Source organism: Cornus florida, unplaced genomic scaffold (assembly GCF_030987335.1).
Source record: "Cornus florida cultivar Cherokee Brave unplaced genomic scaffold, ASM3098733v1 CherokeeBrave_3.0.0_Hap2_Chr03, whole genome shotgun sequence".
Lineage (NCBI taxonomy): Eukaryota > Viridiplantae > Streptophyta > Magnoliopsida > Cornales > Cornaceae > Cornus > Cornus florida.
The window spans coordinates 7,044,928-7,068,249 of record NW_026775573.1 but is presented as its reverse complement, the minus strand read 5'-3'; positions in this window follow the sequence as shown (position 1 = coordinate 7,068,249).

The following is a 23,322-nucleotide window of genomic DNA, read 5'->3' as shown; positions in this document are numbered from 1 at the left end:
TGCAGTGTCTGAAAATCCCCTTTCAATTTTTGCACATCAACCTCTCTTCTCTAATTACCAGTCCTAACATTCTTGCCATAAAAATAAAAAAAAAATAAAAAAAATTACACTTTGTTATGGTAAGTTATCAATAAGTTTAAGGTTTTTATTTATTTATTTATTATTATTTTTTTTAAGAACACATGTATGGGTCTCACAATAACCACATAATTCAAGTTAGAAGTGTAGTTCGAAAACAACCCTATCTACCATAATTTTAAATCATACAAAATTAGAGTGGCAGTGGGAAAACGGAAAAGTATAAAATTTGGTCCCCCATTTTGTCCAAACACTTGTATATTATTATGTGTGAATAAAATATATTCTTGCTGTACATATATAATTGTTGACACATAATTTTATCATTTCATTTACTTAAAACATTAAGGTGATTGTTTGAGTGTAAAATATTTTTTAAAAAATAATTTTTGTGTGTTTTGGTCAAAAAAAAAAATATTTACGGATGAAAATAATTTTCCAAAACATAATCAAAATAACTTGGGTGCGTTTAGTAACGTGAAACGTTTCTTATTTTCTGTTGTCAACCTCTAAAAAAGAAAAACGAAAACAAAAATCGCGTTCAATAAAATGTTTTTGTTTTTCTATAACAGAAAACATTTTCAATTTTTGTGCAGAAAAGAGAAAACATAAAAAGATGTTTCCTATGTTTTCAGCACCATAGCGCAGAAACATTTTCACTAATGTTACTACACAAGCACTATTCATTTCAAATAAAATTCATATTATTTGTGTTATATACTAAGTTGTATATTAAATGTTAATAAAAATATATATTTTTAACATAGAATATATTAAATATTTTATATTATTTTTTATTTGATAAAAATATATTTTAATATATAATATATTAAATAATAATGTAAATTATTTTTTGTGACAAAGTAGTTTTTGATATAGATTATAATGTTATTAAATTACTAAGCAGCAAATATTTTATATTATTATATCATATTTATATTATATTATATTATATGTAAATATTAAATTATAATTAATTTACAATATTATAACACAATATATATTTTATTACATATAAGATATATTATTTAATATTTTTTATTCATAATAAATTATCATATGCTAAATATATTATATATCACATAATAAATATATACATTATGCATATACATGTATTTATATACATAATTGGTGCGAATATTTTTGTCTTGGTATATCTAATTTTGTACTTGTGATGTATCGTGTATTTTTAAGATTTATAATTTTAAATTAAATTTTCTAGATTTATGGCTTTTTGATACTAATGGAAGCAAGTGTCGTGGGTTGCTCCCTGTGTCCGAGAGTTCGTGTTCAAGTTATCTACCCCCCACCTCTAATCACTAACTCCTAAAATTCTTGTCATAAAAAAATTAAAATAGAAATGAAAAATTAAAAAATAAAATAAAAAGTTAAAGAATATTATGTACATTTTGTAACAAATATATATGTTGTATTACTAAACACTGTTATTGTTTTATGTTTTTAAATTTGTGGCTGTTTGCACCATAAAAATAAATTTTTTAATTTAGACACATGGTGTTGTTTGATTGGAGGAGAAGATATGTACCGTGTTATTAAATAGGACTCCTATATAAAATTGGAGTCTAAAGTCAATAAATTGCCTACGTCAATTTTATTCCACAAATACGATTTATTTGGATAAATTTAAGACAAAAGGCAAAAGGTGGATAAGATTAAGATGAGTAGTTTTTATAATTCAAATGATGGTGGATAAGATTAAGACAAGGGTAGTTTTTATAATTCAAATGATATTTGAATTTAAAAAGAAAACTGTTGCTACAAGGTTTCTCTATAAATAAAGATATGAGGAGTCTGTGTAAAAGGTCCCCGACCAACACAACGCATTTTCTCACAATGTAGTTTTTTCTTTATCGATATTTTTCATTATCTGCAATGTCATACAGTTTTTTAATTGTATTTTACTTCTGTTCATAGGAGTAGCCTCTAGTGTTAGAATTCCACTTCTTGTACTCTGTATAAGAATTTTATTTATAAAATAAAAGTCAACGCTTGGCATTAGTCCCCTCTACTTTTATTTTCTAAGTCTCTTAGAATAGATGAATGCTCGTGTAATTTGTTTTACTTCCTTCATCCATTCTACTTATAGTGCTGAAAGTCCTCTTTATTGAGGCGTTGAAGAATCTGAAGGAAGGGTTCATCCTTGCCTTCCAACAATCGCCTGATTCACTAAGGGCCGATTTTATATTCGATCAGCACTAAGGATAGTTTGGCTATCCAACCCTTTGGGTCGAAAGACTCTGGCACGCCTTTAAAAAAAAAAGAGCCAAACAATTTGGCACGCCCGATGGGACACCGAAAGTGTCTAAATCTATGCCATTTACTCGGTCTCAGTTGCAAAATTTGCCTGAGAAACAGCCTCAACATTAGGAATAAGAGGCTGATATCGAAGTAAATCAACAGCCAAGTAATCAGATGTTGGCTGAGAATATTAATAATTTAGTGCAACGGATGGAAATTTCTAGCCGTACCTTTTATGGAGCACTAGAGACAATCTATAACATATTGGCTAATTTGAATAACTCTTTGACTGTCCTATCAATAAGGTTTGATCAACACCTTATGGCACGGTCAAATACTACAGATACTTTGTTGCATGCACAATAACAAGTTCCAGTGCCTGTTGGGGTTCAACAAAATTACTACCAACAACAGTGGCAAAGGTTTCAACCCCTTCTGCAGCCGTTGCATGGACAGTATCCACCCTTGGCTAATCAGCCGCAACATCAGACACCAGCAGAGTACCAACTAATCGGAGGGGCCAATCAGAATGTGAATTGGCCACCACTTAATCCGATTTATCAATACCAATCGCAGGTATGTCAGTCCCAAGAGGGGCAAGATAATTTTAATGCTGGTTTTAATTTTCCAGCGCCTCAGCCTCAGGCGTCGTATATTCCTCAGCCTCAGGCGCCGAATGTGCCTCAACCTTAGGCGCCGAATGTGCCTCAGCCTCAGGTGTCGAATGTGCCTCAGCCTCAGGCGCCGAATGTGCCTCTACCTCAGGTGTCGAATGTGCCTTAGCCTCAGGTGCCGAATGTGCCTCAGCCTCAGGTGTCGTATGTGCCTCATCCTCTAGCACCTTATATGCATCAGCCTCAAGCACAACAGCCAAACCATCAACCCATTATGGTTAATAGAGATTAATTGGCTAATTTAATTCAAGAAACTTATGGACTATCCCCAAGAAGAGTTGGTCGTCTTGCACATAGACCGATATGAGTTTCCAAGAGGCTATAAAGTTCCCGATTTCGTTACCTTTTCGGGAGAAGACTCCACTTCGACCATAGAACATATTGGTCGGTTTACCATTCAATGTGGTGAGGCTGGAGTAAATGAAATTTTAAAATTAAGGCTATTTGCTAATTCCTTTAAAGGGACCGCATTTTCTTGGTATATAAGTTTACCGGCAAATTCGGTTTATACTTGACAATGATTGGAAGAAATGTTTCATATCTAATTTTATATGACCGAACCAAATGTATCGATGGCTGACTTATCTAGGCTGTCCCAAATGTTTGGAGAGACGGCTGAAGCCTTTATTGGTAGGTTAAAAAGTGCAAGAAATAAATGCCACGTAGCCCTTTCAGAAACAGAATATGTGAGTCTAGCCTTAAATGGTTTAGACTTTGAATTACGAAGGAAATTCGAGGGAATGCAATTTCGGGATTTGTTCCAACTAGCCTCTAGTGCTACAAGATATGAAAAGGTTCCGAAAGAAAAACAAGATAAAAGGAATGCCTCTTGGGGTACCTCCTATAGGGACCCAAACTATGAAATTCATGTGATAGAGGCATCGAATAATAATTATGTCAAAGATCCTACTTATGAGAATCATTTGACAAAGGCTGAAAGTGGCATTAAAGTTGATGTTGTAGAATTGACAAAAATCAAGCGTTACATATGTCAAGCGTGAAAAAGCCTCTGAAAAGGGTTAATGGTGTTCAGGTGTTGAATTCAATAACTATAAGGACACCAAAAGAGGCTGAAAAATAATATAATTTTGAACTAAGGCTTACTTGGCCTTGGGGGGCAACTCGTTCGGCCCTAAGAAATCCCAAGAGGCCGAAAGAATTTCCGTTTGATCTGGGAGGACCCATTAGGTTGTTCAACCACTTGGGGTACCAAAGAAGAATTGGTTATTATAACTGATTAAAATTATGAGTTGTTGATTGATAGCCAAATATGTACATTTTGGTTGCAAATGTCAACAATTTAGTGCTGAGATTAGAAATTACCCGGAAGCTAAACACAATCAGCCTCTACATAAATCAATCCTGCACCTAGACCAATTGTTTGTCACGTTGGTGGTAAGGTTTAATCAGCACCTCAATCGATTAAGTGCTCAAAACGATTGTATGGTGAATGTGTCGTAGTTAGGGTGTGATTGAAAGATTGCTTATAAGCGAAATAAAAAAAGGGGTTGACGGCAATAAGGTGTTGATTGGAAAAACAATCGAAGAATTGCTAAAAGATATAGGGACTGGTTAGCTATGCAAAGGGCCGAATAAGAGTGGCTAATTTAAATTGTGATCCTTCAATTAAATTCTTTAAAATTTCGGTCTACCTTTATTTCAAAGAGCTGGGGGGGCATTGTTTGCACCATAAAAATAAATTTTTTAATTTAGACACATGGTGCTGTTTGATTGGAGGAGAAGATATGTACCATGTTATTAAATAGGACTCCTATATAAAATTGGAGTCTGAAGTCAATAAATTGCCTATGTCAATTTTATTCCACAAATACGATTTATTTGGATAAATTTAAGACAAAAGGCAAAAGGTGGATAAGATTAAGACAAGGGTAGTTTTATAATTCAAATGATGGTGGATAAGATTAAGACAAGGGTAGTTTTTATAATTCAAATGATATTTGAATTTAAAAAGAAAACTGCTGCTACAAGGTTTCTCTATAAATAGAGACAGGAGGAGTCTGTGCAAAAGGTCCCCAACCAACACAACGCATTTTCTTATAATGTAGTATTTTCTTTATCGATGTTTTTCATTCTCTGCAATTTCATACAGTTCTTTAATTGTATTTTACTTCTGTTCATAGGAGTAGCCTTTAGTGTTAGAATTCCAATTCTACTCTATATAAGAATTTTATTTATGAAATAAAAGTCGACGCTTGGCATTAGTCCCCTCTACTTTTATTTTCTAAGTCTCTTAGAATAGATGAATGCTCGTGTAATTTGTTTTACTCCCTCCATCCATTCTACTTATAGTGTTGAAAGTCCTCTTTATTGAGGCGTTGAAGAACCTGAAGGAAGGGATTATCCTTGCCTTCCAACAATAGTATGATTCACTAAGGGTTGATTTTATATTCGGTCAGCACTAAGGATATTTTGGCTATCCGACCCTTTGGGTCGAAAGACTCTGGCACGTCCCTAAAAAAAAAGAGCCAAACAATGGCAACAACAAGTGTTAATAAATAACATTTCTGCTTTCTATTTTCACTCAAGAAAGCAAAATCATGTTTCTGCTTTCTTAAGACTGTAAAAACAAAAAACGAAAACGTTACTAAACACACCTACTATACCAATTAATTCTCAAAATTAATTGTCGAAGCTTATCAATTTCACTATTAATCTCTTCAACAAAAGCATAAGGTATCGAAAACGTCAATTAAGTACATGAAATAATGTCTAGAGAGAGAAAGAATGGAGCCCTCTAATAAATTAAGAGAAAATGTTTAGAGGGAGAAAGAGAGAGCCATTTTACAACAACTGTAAAGAGAAGAGCCAATAAGTGCAATGCTTATTGTGGGGGCGAGGATTCTTTAACAACAATTGTACAATTTTCTATTTTTTATTAATTTCTTCAATTCTTCAATTTATTTTATTATTAAATTTTTTTGTCATCATTATTAGCTTAGTGATTAACCTGTAATATTTCTTTCTAAAACTTTAAAAAGTGAAACATAAAGTGGAGAGAAGACAAAAGACAAAAAAAAAAAAAAAAAAAAAAAAAAAAACAAAACAAAAACAAAAACTCAACTTGCTCATTGGATGATAGAGAGAGACTTGTTTTGGTTTTCTTATCATTTTTTCAAAAATTAATTGGTTTTTTTTTTTTTTTTTTATATTTCTTATCAAATAATTATTATTGTTGGTATAAAAATAATTGGACTAATTGATAGTAAGAGAAAAATTGAATAATCAATGACTCAAATAAGAATAATAATTTTAGTTCAAAAATACTTTTAGAATTTAGATGCCAATTTTTTTTTTTCAAAACCTTTGCCAAACACCAGAAAATTAAAAAAAAAAAATAATAATAAAAAAAAACATTTTACATGAAAAAATATTATATAGAAAATATTTTACAAATTTTTTTTTTTACTTAGCCTAAATGTAATATAAACACACAAAAGTAGAATGCAGGTATCCCATCTCATTTTGTATATATCTTTACCTTCATGTAATCAAAGGCAATCAAACAGTGAGTTTGTGGGCTTCTGTACATAGTCCATGTTAAAAATGATAAATCCGTCATTTGATTCAAATGAACTCAGGATTTCTGTGGAAATCATCCTAAAGTTGACCGAGTTGTTATTCTGGCTTCTCATAAACTCATAAAATAGTCCAGAAAAAAAAAACTTTCTGTTTTGAGTCGAAACTTTTTGTGAATGGTGGTTAAAAATCGAAACATCAATTTGATGATTTTACACATGTCAATAATATATTATAAAGACGAATAATTAAATTTTTATTTTTAAAAAAACTTTTAAATAACATTAATAAACTTATCATTATATTTTTTAAATTTGTAACATTTTTATTTTATTTTATCAAAGGGCGTTTTCATAACATGCCTCTGATTACTATTCAAACAACACACCAAAAATAAAACGTGAACCCAACATGGCGCTCTTCCTTTTTTTACTACATGCTTCAGTGTAGCTTCCAAGCCAGACAACGGAGCCTGCTGGGAACCCAACCATTCTAACCACATGTGAGATATCGCTTCACACATTCCTTCTTCGTTACGTTCTTTCAATCTTCCGCCGCCCATCAATACTCCAAAACTCATAGGATTTGAGCAAAGAATATCTAGGAAATTTTTTCTTCTATATAAAACGAGATTTTTGAATTAAAAAAAAAACACACACACTCTCACACACAAAATAATAATAAAACTGTTAAAAATATGAATTTTGAAGAAACCTACATGACATATATATTTTTTTATTATTGAAAAATAAGCAGAAAAAAAAAAAGAAGAAAAAAAAAAGGTTCACCTTGGTATGAAACCATGTGTGCACAATCTCATGTGCCAAGATGGCCCCAGTCCTCAAATTGCAGGCAATATATGTTTCACGGTCAGAAACCAAAACTTGCAAAAGGAAATGACCAAAGTCTCCTCGTATCGTCATAAATAAATACTCCGTAATAAATAAGTAAGCACTAGCAATAAGAAAACACAAAAAGTTAAAAAATAAATCAATTTGTCACAGAGTAGTAGTATATTACTTAGACATGCCGAACAAAAGCAAAAGTGCTGTCACTTTTTTCTTTTTCTTTATCAACATTTCCGGCTTTTTCCACTTTCAGAAGGGCTCAAATCCCCTGCTGTGAGTTACCATACGGTCCCTTGCTGTGACCTAATGAAAGGCCTTAGTTTGGCCACGTATGCTTCAGTTTGTAATATGTTTGTGGGCTCCACAAAAATGGTACAAAACTCATTATTCCGTTAAATTTGCCTTCCGTTAACTTATATGGTAATTTATTACATAAAAAGAAAAAACAAATACTCAAAAAGCTAACCCCAATACAATCTCAGAAAAGACGAACCCCTGCAAAGAAAAGAAAACGGCGGCAAAGAACCCTAAATTGTTTGGGTTTCGATCAAAGAAAGGAGAGTCAAAATTCAGCGTTTGTTGGTCGCGATCTTCGCTGGCCTTGGTTTGCTTGCCGTCAAATTCCGGCCACGGTTTGCTTCACTATCTTATTAATATTGTGCATTTAATATATTGTTCATTTACAGTTAAATTTTTGTTTTGAACGGAACAATGTAGATTTAGAAAATTTATGATTCTTTCATTTATCATCGATCTGTCATTCTAATGAATGTAAAATCTTCCATAATTGATTTTTAGAACTGAATTGGCTTCAGTAGGTATGAATGTGTTATCAAAAAAATTGGTATGAAATGCATGCGGCAACTAAATCGGGGTGGAAACGAAAAAATGAAAAAATGCATAAAGGAGCCGGCTCCACTTTAAAGTGGAGCCGCCTCCACTACCAAGTAGAGCCGGCTCCACTACCAAGTAGAGCCTGCTCCACTTTGTAATTGAGCCTGCTCTATTTAGAGAATGCTCTAAATCACCTAGAGCAGGCTCCAATAAATATTGGAGCCTGCTCTAGGTGATTTATTAGACATTTCAGAGGTTAATATTTGATATTTATGAGAAAAAAAAATTGCGAAGGTTAACAAATATGAACTCTGATCACCTTCACCATCAAAATAAGCTATTGACACAGTTTTGTAAAACTAATTTCACACCTCTGTAAAACTAATTTGACACCTAAATTTAACATTTTTTAATTCTTTCATTTGTCATTTGTTAGTGTAAATTATGATATTTTTCTACTCGAAATTGACATTGGTTAAGCATTCTAGCATATTTGAAATATTGGATAATTGTAGGATTTTTTTCTATAATCTTCTCTAGTGAATGTAAAATCTTACATAATTGTTTTTTTTAACTGAGTTGGCTTCATTAGGTACCAATTTGTTAACTTCGCAATTTTTTCTTCTCATGTATGCGGCAATTACACATTTCACAGGTTATTATGTGACATTTATGAGAAAAAATACATTGTGAAGTTTAATAAGTAGGGACACTGATTACCCTCCACTACCAAGTAGAGCCGGCTCTACTACAAAGTAGAGCCTGCTCCACTTTGTAATTGAGCCTGCTCTATTTAGAGAAGGCTCTAAATCACCTAGAACAGGCTCCAATAAATATTGGAGCCTGCTCTAGGTGATTTATTAGACATTTCAGAGGTTAATATTTGATATTTATGAGAAAAAAAATTGCGAAGTTTAACAAATAGGAACTCTGATCACCTTCACCATCAAAATAAGCCATTGACACAGTTCTGTAAAACTAATTTCACACCTCTGTAAAACTAATTTGACACCTAAATTTAACATTTTTTAATTCTTTCATTTGTCATCTGTTACTGTAAATTATGATATTTTTCTACTCGAAATTGACATTGGTTAAGCATTCTAGCATATTTGAAATTTTGGATAATTGTAGGATTTTTTTTCTATAATCTTCTCTAGTGAATGTAAAATCTTACATAATTGTTTTTTTTTAACTGAGTTGGCTTCATTAGGTACCAATTTGTTATCCAAATATTTTTTCTTTTCATGTATGCGGCAATTACACATTTCACTGGTTATTATGTGACATTTATGACAAAAAATACATTGTGAAGTTTAATAAGTAGGGACACTGATTACCCTTCACCATCAAAATAAGCTATTTACACAGTTCTACTAAACTAATTTCACACCCCTGCAAAACTAATATCACACCTAAATTTAACATTTTTTAATTCTTTCATTTGTCATCCGTCAGTGTAAATTATGATTTTGTTTTACTTGAAATTGACATTGGTTAAACATTCTAGCGTATTTGAAATCTTGGATAATTGTAAGATTTTCTTCAATAATCTTCAATAACCATTCTAGTGAATGTAAAATCTTCGGGCTCAAATCCCCTGCTGTGAGTTACCCTACAGTCCCCTGCTGTGAGCTGATGAAAGGCCTTAGTTTGTCCACGTATGCTTCAGTTTGTAATATGTCTGTGGGCTCCACGAAAATGGTGCAAAACGCATTATTCCGTTAAATCTGCCTTCCGTTAACTTATATGGTAATCTATTACATAAAAAGAAAAAACAAATACTCAAAAAGCTAACCCTATTGACAATCTGAGAAAAGACGAACCCCTGCAAAGAAAAGAAAACGGCAGCAAAGAACCCTAAATTGTTTGGGTTTCGATCAAAGAAAGGAGAGTCAAAATTCAGCGTTTGTTGGTCGCGATCTTCGCTGGCCTTGGTTTGCTTGCCGTCAAATTCCGGCACCGTGATTCTAGGTTCTTTTCTGGCCACGGTTTGCTTCGCTATCTTCGCCGGCCTTAGTTCGTCAAATTCTGGCGCCTTGATTCTGGGTTCTTCTCTGGCCACGGTTTGCTTCGTTATCTTCGCCGGCCTTGGTTTGCTTGTCGTCAAATTTCGGCCACGGTTTGCTTCGCTATCTTCGCCGGCCTTGTTTCTGTTTAGTTAAGTCGAATTTACTCTTTTTTTTATGCTCTTAGATGCTGCTATTTTTCACGAATAAGAAGGTCACAGTTGTGATTACCATTGATATGATTTATTGTCTAAATTTTATCTGCATTTGTAAATTTAATTAAATCTTTACAACTTGCTTGTTGAATTCAGTTTTAATTTTTTTACTAGTGAGGCAAAATTGATTAAATTTATAATGGTGATGAAAAGTTCACCATTTAATGTGTCAGAAAAATATAAGTAAATGTGGTGGTTGAGAAAACCTTTAGGATGAGTAATGGATTGCCCCTGAGAAGGTCATGAGTTGGTGATAAAGAAAAGAGTAGTTCATAATTGAGTAGCTTTAACAAGTCGAGTTAATCAGGAGAACTAAGAATTTACTTGGAAAATATGATTCTGATCAGTTTATGTATCATGTATTGGTTTTTTTTTGTGTTACTCTTCCACATCAAGTTCCAAATTTTAATTTTATTCTGTCTGTTAGGTCATTCCACCAGTAGCTTGGGGGGCTCATTGTTTCTAGTATGTCAATAAAGATCCTTATTAGATTCAATCACAGAATATCAGTGTACTTGGTTTCTCAAGTACCCTAAATCACTTTGAAACTTGCTGTAAATGAAGACCAATCTCTCTCCTATGTTAGAATTAAATCTTTACAACTTGCTTGTTGAATTCAGTTTTAATATTTTTACTACTGAGGCAAAATTGATTAAATTTATAATGGTGATGAAAAGTTCACCATTTAAAGTGTCAGAAAAATCTAAGTAAATGTGGTGGTTGAGAAAACCTCTAGGATGAGTGATGGATTGCCCCTGAGAAGGTCATGAGTTGGTGACAAAGAAAAGAGTAGTTCATAATTGAGTAGCTTTAACAAGTCGAGTTAATCAGGAGAACTAAGAATTTACTTGGAAAATATGATTCTGATCAGTTTATGTATCATGTATTGGTTTTTTTTTTGTGTTACTCTTCCACATCAAGTTCCAAATTTTAATTTTATTCTGTCTGTTAGGTCATTCCACCAGTAGCTTGGGGGGCTCATTGTTTCTAGTATGTCAATAAAGATCCTTATTAGATTCAATCACAGAATATCAGTGTACTTGGTTTCTCAGTACCCTAAATCACTTTGAAACTTGCTGTAAATGAAGACCAATCTCTCTCCTATGTTAGAATTATGTGACATAGCCTACAACCAAGTATTCTCCTTGCTTACATGTCAAGACCACAGTTGTTCCAAGCGTCATACTTTATGTAGTTAAGTTTACATGTGCATTGCATAAACTTACTTAAGTAATGTGGAGATCTCCATGTTAAAGTCATAGAACCAGAAATTGTTAAAAACTAACATATAACTCAAGTAATTACTATTTATGTGTAAAATAACTAAACTATTTATAAGTTCTACACTACATCACTTTGTGAACTAAAATAATCCAATATGGACTGCAAAAGGTAAAATTATATATATGTTTGTAAAGTCTGTATGCTTTTTGTAATAATTGCAATAATTTCTTATTTACGAATACATTGAAATTTCATTATTTTTTATTTACATTGCACAAAATAAAAATTGATGAATGCGAAATTTTGTGAAGTCTACCAAGAGAGTAGCTTGCAGACTTTCATTATTTAGTCATTAGGCATCTAATCCCTTCAATATGCTTCTTCTTTTTCTTCTTCTTCTTTTATTGCACTAAATAAAAATTGATGAATGCGAAATTTTGTTAAGTCTGCCAATTCATTATTTAGTCTATAACGACACAATATTCATTCTCCAATTTTGGATAATTGTTCGTGATTGTGTTAAAAATTCAATTACATAAAAGTGAAAATTGTTGACAACTAAATACCTCATAATCCCTTTCAAAATCCTCTTTAAATTAACATGTGACTGTGTTTTTTTGGATGCTTTTTTTATATGATAAAATTTAACTTTTAACTTTAAATAAAATATAAATAATATGATCTTTTAAGCTTGTAACTTTTAACTTTTATGCTTCTAAATTTACTTAAAGTCTTATTATGATCTCTGTTTTTATAAGTGCAATATCTCATTATGAACTCATAATCTAGGAATATAAAATGGGAAGGATTAAGCATGTGGCCAGGCGCGCTGAAAAAAAGGGAAAAATTGCAACAAAAGCCAAAGAAGATGAACAAAAAAAAAAAGATGTGGCATCTAAACGCGATGGAAAAAGAATTGCTGTAGATAGTGAAAGTAATTGTGATGATGCTTCATACTCTCTTTCTGCCAGTTCTCCATCTCAATCATCAAGTAGTAGCGATGACATTGAAGGTGGAGGTCATTTAAAGTGTAGAAAGGTTAATTGTCAATCGAGACAGACTGAGAGTGTGAAAAACATTGTAGGAAGTTCAAAACTGAAGCAGAAGGGACGAACTGTAAGCCATCATGGACCTTGCTTCTTCAAATTTAGGTATATTTTCAAAACCTTGAATGATAATGAGATCAAATTATTATAAATTTCATGTATTCTGTTATTATTTTAAAAAATTTCTTTTTGTAATGATAAATTATGTTGTTTCCATATATTTTTTATTGAAGTTATTGATTTGATTAATACAAAAATTTGATTAGAAAGAAATAAAATAAGAAAATATTGAGACTAAGGTACTGAATATAAATTGATTAGAAAGAAATATAATAACTCAATATATATATATATATGTATATATACAAGAATGCTTTGAGACTAAGGTACTGAATATATATTAGTACATAAGTATGTATATATAACATCATTATGTTGAATTGACTTAGATTTATGAGTGACTATTAGTTTTTCAGCACTATGTGAATCCCTTAATGAGATGGTGAAGGTGTTGAGTGTGGCAATTAATAAAAAAATTTTGCCAATTTTTTTCTTTTGACGGTGACGATGAAGGTGGTGAATGTGACGATTAACAGTAAACTTTGCCCAAAAATTTTCAAAGATATGTTAAATAATCTATAGCTAAGTGTATGTTTTTTTTAATATTTGGAAGAAAAAAAACAAAAAAATAGATGTCGCTCTTTTCATTATTGCACTTTAGAGGATTCACACCCATTTAAAAAGGCACATGAAAAATTGTTTGTGCTGGACTTATTTTGTGGACTGTGATGTTATCAAGTAATGTTATGAAGATCCTTGGTACTGATTTTAACTTTTCTGTTTTTTTACTAAACTTGATTTAATTATATTTTTTGTTTAAAGTGATGTATTGCACCAATGTTCTTACCTTAGTTATATCTATGTTGATGTGTAGAAAACAAAGTCGCAATGTAATTAAACAATAAAGTTTAGAAATTTTTAAATGGTATTAAAATTTTTAATTATTCATTGTGTTTATAATTTCAGAAAATATTATCAGGAGAAGTGCAAAGCAGAAAACCCTTCCAAGAATTGGAGAAAACTTGATTATGCACAAATCAGTAAAGATGCCGGAGAAGTTTGGAATAAAATGAGTGAAACTGAAAAACAACCTTTCAAGGATGAGTGGGAAAAGGAAGAAGCGGAAAGGAAAAAAAATGCACCAAAACAAGCCCCCAAACAAAAGGTATTATGTCATTTTGCCTTCCCTTCCGTCCTATTATTGTTTCATTATTTGAGGCACGGTCCCTTGTTTATAGTATTTTTGTTTTGTAATTGATCATTTAATTGAACTTTGATCCGTAGAAAAATCAGAATCATTGGCACAGATGCTCGATCGATCAATTTGTCAAATGTGTATCTCAACTTGGTGATGAGAAGATCAAAGCGATTGAGGAAATTGGCTTTGGGAAGTTGCTGAACTTGAAATGCACACGTCTAGATTGTAACCTCTTTCGTTATATATTCAGTAACTTCGACTGCCACACCGGTCTTCTTAGAGTCGGCCATAATGAATATATCTCTACATCAGCATATGATGTCAATTTCATATTTGGCTTGCCTTGTGGGGAGACGGATGTGCCAAAAGGTTCTGATGTTGAAGCAGAATGGATAAATAACTGTGGATTTCGTAGTCCGGGAGGGATGCACATAAATGCTTTGCAAGACAAGGTTACACAACTTGATGTTGGTGACAATTTTAAGCGAGCATTTGTTTTATTTGCATGTGCAACAGTCCTAAGGCCAAATGGTCGGAGTAATGCCCACCTAAGAGGATTTGAATCTGTGAACAAAGTCAATTCAATTAGGACTTACAACTGGTGTGGTTATACTTATAAACATTTGGTTGAACCCCTCAAAAAGCCGGGAAAAGAAAGACAGAGTTGGACAGGGTGTTTAATTTTTCTGCAGGTATAATATTTTTTTTTTTACTGAATGTTACCTTTTAAAATACTTAGTATATTGGATAAAGAAAAGCCTTTCCTCAAACCTCTATATCTCAGGGCAAGTGTATATATGTTAATTATTTGATGTCATTGAATTCAGTTACTATATCTCATCCGAGTTGATGTGAAATGGCCCGGCAAAGGGGATGTCCAATCTGTGAGTTTTTGGACAGATGAGAATGTAAAGAAACGCCTTTAATGGGAGGAAAATATGGGAGGCTTTGGACATGGTCAGGTAATTTAAATTTTTTTTGTACTTGTAGTTTTTAATTTTTAATTAATTAAAGCATCATGATTGTATTTATTTTTATAACCGAGTGTAAAACACTTGTGATAGGCTCGTCCCACAACCAATTCTACAAGTGGTCATGAAGTCCCTATCAGTGATTATTATTCGTCACCCTCACATTCTATATCTCGTATGACGAATCCAACTGCCGATACAAGTTCGGACTCAGAATACGAGGTAACTATACATTCCATTAATAAATGGATATTTTTATGAAGTTAACATTACATTATGTTTTTTTTTTTTGTATATTTGTTCTTATTGTCATAAGATCACAACTTCTTAACCTATTATCTAATGTGTGCAGCGCTGCTTTCAAGAATTGAAGATGCAACTTCAAAATACTAACCAAATTTTCAGGAGACTTCAATCCATTAGGGAAAGGCGACGGGAGAAACGAAGGAAAGGTACTGTGGAGGGTAACACCAGTTCAGGTCGCACGAGTATTGCAGAAAAAAGTGGTGAGCATTTGAATATGCAGCCACAAAGCAACTCCTCCGATCCCCATTTGGTGGTTCATGGAATAAGCGGTGAAGGAGTAAATATTGATGAAAATGACATTGTTGAATTTGACGATGAATGTGGAGTTGATGACAATTCTGACCAAGTTGAAAAGTGCTTTAATCATGTAGAAGAATCAAATGTCGAAGCCAGTATCTCAAATACTGACCAATCCATGGCTCATGCTGGGACGGGTAATCTGGAGGCTGCAGCGGAGGGTGTTGAAGATGGCTTAAATGTTGTGCAAGAGGCACAAAAGGATATCAATTTCTCAAACATCCCTATAGGTATAATTCTTTAAATGCTCAGCCATCTTTTCATTTATTCTATTATGATTACCTTAAATTAGTAATTGATATTGATTATACATGACAGGAGTTGATGATTATGTCCCCAAAGAAATTGTTAGTGGTCGTCGACGAGGTAGGTCACGGTATGCACACTCTCCCTGGGACCAAACAGAGTCTAAGAAAAAAATTAGACTTAGTACTGATGACAAAATGTTGTTGAAATATGTCAGAGCCCCTGACCATGACAAAACGTAAGTAATGGATATGACAGATTCTAGGCATGCCCTTTTTTATGCTTAACCTTATGTTCAATGTTTTTTAAATACTTATTTTATTCTGTTATGTTAGTGAAACTTTGGTAAGTATTGATGCTGCACAACTAAATCGGGCTGATGTTCTTACGATGTTCGGTGATGAGTGGGTGGCAAATGTTGTGAGTGGATTACATGAATATTAACCCCATTCATATTTTTAGTCCATGTTAAATTTGTGCTTCTTTTTTTTTTTTTTTTTTTTTTTTTTTTTTTTTTTTTTTTTTTTTGTCCTTAACATATGGTCTTCCTTTCTTATAGGTAATTGATTGTTATTCGACGCTTCTAAACAAAAAACAGGATGAGAAGAAAATGAAGTACTATTTTTCCAGTTTTGCGGTAAGTTGCATCAGGAATGAGAATGTGGAGTTTGTAAGTAATAAGGAGGAGCGCAGGAAACGCTTGGTGAGCGCCTGGGACAAATACTGCAGAAAATTAAAAATAAAGACCAGCGACTTTCATAAATCTGAGTTGGTATGTTATTTTCTTTAACAATCCATGTCTTCTGCCTATGGTTTCTGGTTGTGACAATATTCCACTACTAATATATGTCATGTGTTTAACAGTTCTATTTCCCTGCATGCGTCAGTAATCATTGGTTCTTGTTTGTCATTCACCGTCCGGATAAGCTTATTCATTACATATGTAGCAGCGGACTTGGTTTTAGGCACACAAATTATGGTTTATTGGTGGTATACAACTCTTTTATTCTAATTCATTTCATTTTTTAATTTGATATGATCATATTGTTAGTAATTTTGTTTTTGTATTGCAGAAAGATTTTCTTGACATTGCACTAGGAGAAAAATTGGATTTTTATGATATCATAAAGCATCAAGATTTACCCGTGCAACCTGACCCGTATGTTTGACTTTATACTTTTGAAATCTTTTTGTTATTTAACTTATTACTTGTATGTTTGACATGAACTTCCTTAGTAGCTCTCTTATACAATTTTTAATTATTGTTCAGACATTCATGTGGACTTTTTCTTATGAGGTTCATGGAGTTATGGGATGGCAGAAGATTGTTGGGAAGCTTCAATGTTAGTATAATGTCATTGTGAAATATTTTTCTATTTTACAGTGGTTTAAACATAATATATATTTTTTCCTAACAGTATGTTACTTCTATGTAACGGTACAGACGGACTTTACTGTGATCCGTATAGAAATGGCACTGCAACTTTTGACGGATCCTTTGAACGAATGTAGGCAAGAGATTTTGAACAACAGTGCCAAGCATGGGAGAAAAGTTAAATTTGCACCAGGTTGCAAGCTTTAATTTTAGGTGGTGATGAAACTGGTGCTATGTTAAGGTTTAATTTTTGTCAATGGAATGCCTTTTGTCATGAAAGTTACTCCATTTTATTTTTGTCGTACCTTGTAACGATTCAGGCTTGTATGGGGCTGTTATGTGAATGTTTTGTACATGTTAGTTTTGTATAAATTTGGGTACAAGGTAGTTTTGTAAAAAGTTGGCTCTGTATTCATATACTGAATCTGGTCAATCTCTAAACTACTTTTCATATCTCAACATGTTTATTTGGTTGATTCATTTAGGAAATCTAAGCTTATCAGAGCATATATTTTATTGCTTTTATATGCTTTGCAAGTAAATGGTTGCACCCACTATGGTGTTTTTGAGTAGTTCACAGTTAATATTGACGTATCAAATTAAATAAATAAATACCTAGTAGTGAGGTCTGAAACACACTCTATTCTCTGCATATTTTTTAGGGCTTTTTAAGGCGTCAGGTTTATTTATCTGGATTCTACGCACCATGGGTCATGTTGACCTCATTAACATATATCCTTTAGCAAGTCTCTACTGTCTTAAATTGTTCTCCATTGTCAAAATTGAAAGCTTTCACGTAAGGCTGTCTTAAATTCTTCTCCATTTTCAGAACTGAAAGCTTTCATTGGAGACTTGTGTAATCCTTTGATGTAATTGAATACAAGTGTTGGCCTAAGGATGTTATCTAAAGGTCAATCTTATGTTTTGATGATTACAACCCATTAATGATGTTTATGTACTAATATTTTCATTGAGTGAAGTATAGTTGTTCAATCATTCAATCCTTAATGATGAGCTACAAGTTCTATTTCAAGCATTCCAAACACTCAAGCAATGATTTCAAAGAAGCATCAAAGTGCAAGAAAATAAAGAACAACTCGGTCTTCAAAGATCATTCAAGCTTTTCAGCAAATCTTTATCAAGCCTAGACGATCATGATCAAGAAATGAAAAAAAGGGTAGATAGGATGGTGAGATACTAAGGTTCAATGTCAAAGTTTAGTTGAATATACTTCGAAGCTCAAAATTATAATTCATGCATATCATTCTCATCTCATCTCTCAAAGAACATAAAATTAGCTCATTTAAACACATTCATACGAGCCTTACATCATACTGGAATTCATTTTAAGCCTCCTACTGAAAGTAGAGAAGGCTCTACAAAAATTAGAGAAGGCTCAAGGGAAAGTAGAGAAGGCTCTAGATTTGTATAGAAGGCTCAGAAAATTAGAGCAGGCTCTATTTCAATTAGAGACGGCTCTAAAAGCTTTTTTCAACAAAATGAAGTTTCCATCCAAAGAGCAGGCTCCCAAAAAGGAGAGCAGGCTCCCAAAAATTGGAATAGGAAGAGCCGTCTCTAGAAAAAGGCAGAGCCGCTCCTTCAGTGCTAAATTTTTTTTTTTTTTTTTTTTTTCCTACTCTCGGGATCTCCTCTGCAGATAATTGAGCCTGCTCAACAAAAAGGAAGAGCCGGCTCCTAAAAATGCCTTAAACATCCATCTCTTGGCATCTCTGAAAAAGCCCAAAAGAGCCGGCTCTACAAATTAATTGAGCCGTCTCCAAAAAATTGGGTTGAGCCGTCTCCACATTTCTTCTTGAGCCGACTGTCCATTATTTTTTTTTCATTTATTATTATTATTTTTTTTGCTTGGCAAGGAGCCGGCTCTAAAAATTCTGAGAGCCGGCTCCATATTTATTATGAGCCGGCTGCCAACTCAAAGAGCCGGCTCAACAAATTAGAGCCGGCTCCATTGAACTTCAAGAGCCGGCTCCATTAAATCCCAAGAGCCGGCTCCATCTCCTTAATATGGCCTTTCGAATTGCTCTCTGTTGTATATCATTTACTCACTGTTGGGCATAATTTCATTCACTTCCAGAGAGCATCTCGGCTAGGGCTTTCTTCATTCTCCTCTAGTCTCTTCAAGCAAGTAAGTTTTCATCTATTTTTTTCTACATTTCATAAATTCATTACTTGTTTATTGAATGTTCAGTAATTAATTTTTAATTTACTCCTTTGATTTCATCATTCCATGAGACCCTTGATTGCAATGTAGCCTTTTTCTTTCACATGTAAAAGACTTATTCTAGCAAGAATTGCTTAGTCTATGGTCTGCAAATTCCAAATTTATGCACAAACTTCCATTTATCCTTTAATCAATTTGTTGATCCATCATATTTTGATCAAATCTTGTGTTCTTGCATAAATTTTGTCAAAAAAAAAAAAAAAATTAGTTTGGCAAATATTTTTGTTTGTTTTTGTGTTTTATTATCTAAATTTATTTTTGAATACTTGTGATGACTTTGGTTCATTTGAGTAGTACATTTCACAATTATGTTGAATTCCTACTCTTAGGATGAATTTATATATATCTCAATCCCTAGAGCATGTTATATAAATTTTTTTTTGTTTATCAATTTCGCATTTTAGGACTGTTCCATGCACTGTCCTGTTAAAATTCCATATGCTTCCATTTCAGTTTAAATTTGAATCCTCTAGTATGCCTCCATTTTGGTTCTTCATGTCTAGATAAATTATTTTTCCCTCAAAATTCTAACTAAATGTGCAACTTTGACTGGGCCTTTCCATTGATTCAATTTGTTTTACTGTTAATCTTCTGTCTACACTTATTTGAGATTGAATTTTTTCCTTGCCTTTTAAATTGGATTTTTATTCAGAGAATTCCTCTGTAATTTCAGTTTAATTTCTCGAAATGTCCAAGGCTTCATCCTCACGTAGAAAGAATCCCTCTCGTGGACAAAAACGGTCTACTCAACATAATGATGAATCAGGCCCTAGTGAACCAAATCCTCCTCCACTTCAAATCTCTGCCACCATGCTATATAAAAACCCCACATACAAAAGCATATATGACAAATTCTTTCAGCATAGAAAAGTGGCCACAGCAATGGTGTTGTCTGACACAATTTGCAATGATCTTCATCTCAACACGTATAGATTGTTTGATGCAATTGGCCTTGGATCATTTGTTGGAATGAATGAAGGTTACTATCCAAAATTAGTAAAGTTATTCTACACTCATCTTGAAGAAATGCCCAGACAAGAAAAACTTAACTGCTATGTGGCTGGAATATATTTTCACCTTGATACAAACAGCATTGCTCGAATCCTTCATCTTCCCTCTGTGGATGGAATTCAATTCTATTCTCATTTCAACTGGTTTGAAGGACAAGGCTTTGATAAACTCGCGGCTATTCGGCAAATGAGTTATGATTCAAATGTAACAAATACCAGAGAAGTCAACACCAAAAAATTAACTATGGAAGCTCAGCTGATTCACAAGATCATCATGTATTCTATTCTTCCCAAATCTGGCAGTCGATCCAAAGTTTCCCACATGGACGTCTTTCTTATCTGGTGTGTCTTAAATGGCAAGCACTTTGATCTTGCATACATTATATTTCATCACCTTCTTACATGCAAAAGAAAGAAGTCTCTCTTTATTATCCCATGGTTCTCTCTCACATATTTATGGCTAAGAAGGTTCCGCTTGATAGTCGTGAAGCAGTCAAACCAGGGCCAAGACACATTCTCACTGCCTCCAATCTTGCGTCAATGGGGCTAAAAAGGGATTACAATAATGTGTGGTTTTATCCTAGGCAACGAAGGTTGGAAGAGGCTCGAGCTAGAGGAGAAGAGATTGAGGATGTTGATGATGGGGATGAAGACGACCATGAAAGTGATGACGATGATGAAAATGAGGAAGTTCCAGTTGAAAATCGTACCAATCGTGCTCTCTTGTTGAAAATTCTCAAAGGGACTCGTTAAAACCAAGCCACTCTTGAGAAACAACAAACTCAACTTGACGAAATGCACATGGCAATTGCTCATCTTAATGACGATTTTACAGAATTTCAAAACCAATATGGACCTTCTTCTCCTTAGAACAGTTTTTCTCCATTTCAAACCCTCTTTTGTGTGCACTTATTAGCTTTATTTGCTTTAGAGAAGCATTTTTCTGTGTTTTATAAACTGTGCCTTTATCTGTCATATGGTACTCGTGTTCACGTTCTCTTTATGTTATCTATAAATTGCCATATTTGCTTATCTTTTGCCCTTTAATTCATTCTTCTCTGATATTTCCTGAAATGGCAAGTTATTTTTCTTTATCTATTCATTTAGTCTCCCATTTTTTTTGAGATGACAAAGGGGGAGAAAGATGTGTTATCATGCTAATGTGCTATTCTAGTGCTATTCTATTGCTTTTTTAAGTATCTTGATAGATGCATATTGATAGGATTCGAAGCTCAAAATTACAATTCATGCATATCATTCTCATCTCATCTCTCAAAGAACATAAAATTAGCTCATTAGCTTTTTAAACACATTCATATGAGCCTTACATCATACTGGAATTCATTTTAAGCCTCCTACTGAAAGTAGAGAAGGCTCTACAAAAATTAGAGAAGGTTCAAGGGAAAGTAGAGAAGGCTCTAGATTTGTAGAGAAGGCTCAGAAAATTAGAGCAGGCTCCATTTTAATTAGAGACGGCTCTAAAAGCATTTTTCAACGAAATGAAGTTTCCATCCAAAGAGCAGGCTCCCAAAAAGGAGAGCCGGCTCTCAAGGCTAGGGAGCCGCTTCCTCTTGTTTACAAGAACCGGCTCCTTCTAGGGTTTGGGTAATTCATATAGTTTTGTATGTGATATTACTTATACAGCAGGGTGTGAATACTTAATTATGAAGGTGAAGATTGTATTTTTTTTAAGGAGTTTTAATATTTTTTTATGCTTTCTTATTAATATACACACACGTGCCCACACACACACATATTATTTTATCTATATTCACTTCAAATCAGAAAAACAGTATGGTGAATTCAGATAATTTCATATGTGCTATTACTTAAATAACAGGATGTGAATACATAGTTGAGATGGTGAATGTACTTAGAAGAGATTTGCCGGTTCAACCAAATATCTCTATATAAGTTTGCTGTTGTAGATATACTTAGTCATGTCAAACAAGCAGTGCATTTAATTATACATTTACAGCTAATGTTGTGAGTTATTACACAATTTCGTGTTCAACTAATCCTAACCTACCACATTAATTGGCTATGCACATTGACTATATATCCACCATAAGTTCTTCCCTTTCTGGTAAACCAATGGTTAACCTTCCCCCAAAAGGTAACCAGCATACACAAAACAAGTTGGCTCAGAAAATGAAAATAGAAGAACTCCCACCGCCGTTGCTCAGTGAGGTGGTTAGTAGAGTGGCAGCAAATAATTTTCAAGACCTACTACAACTTCAACAATGGTAAGGATTTAATTGTACATTATTGTTTTATGTTTATAATATTTTTTTCATTCACGAATTTTTTTGTTAAAAGTGTTTAAATATGTGCAGTTCTCATAAGCTAGCTATGGTGTGTTTGGAGCCACATATGTTACGACTTCTCAGTTTTAAATCCTTGTACGAAATACAAACGGGGGTTACCAGTGATACTTACTATTTGCGATGCATGTTCATGCAAAAGTGTGTTGATAATGGCAATTTGGAGGCTATGTTTGTCTCCGGAGTGGTACGTTGCTTGCACTCACTTTACTAAATTGTGAAAGTAATTTAATCGGGTTTATTTTTAATAACTTTATGTTGGATGTAGGAGCTATTTTTCTTGCATCAAAATCGGGCAGATGGCCTAAGTATTCTAACCAAAGGTGCATATCTTCAGCATACTGGTTGTAAGTTTGCTTTAGCCATTGCATTAATATATGGCAATGATGCTGATAAAGTAAATGGTATTCAACAACTTCGAACATGAACACAGACATAACAAATAAACTGATCATAAAACATCGGAGGGAACAAATGATTTCAATAGTGAAAAGAGGGTGGTCAAATGGGTTATTTCATAACATTCCTGCTTGTTGTAAGGAAGATTATGGACCACCGAACTATGAAGG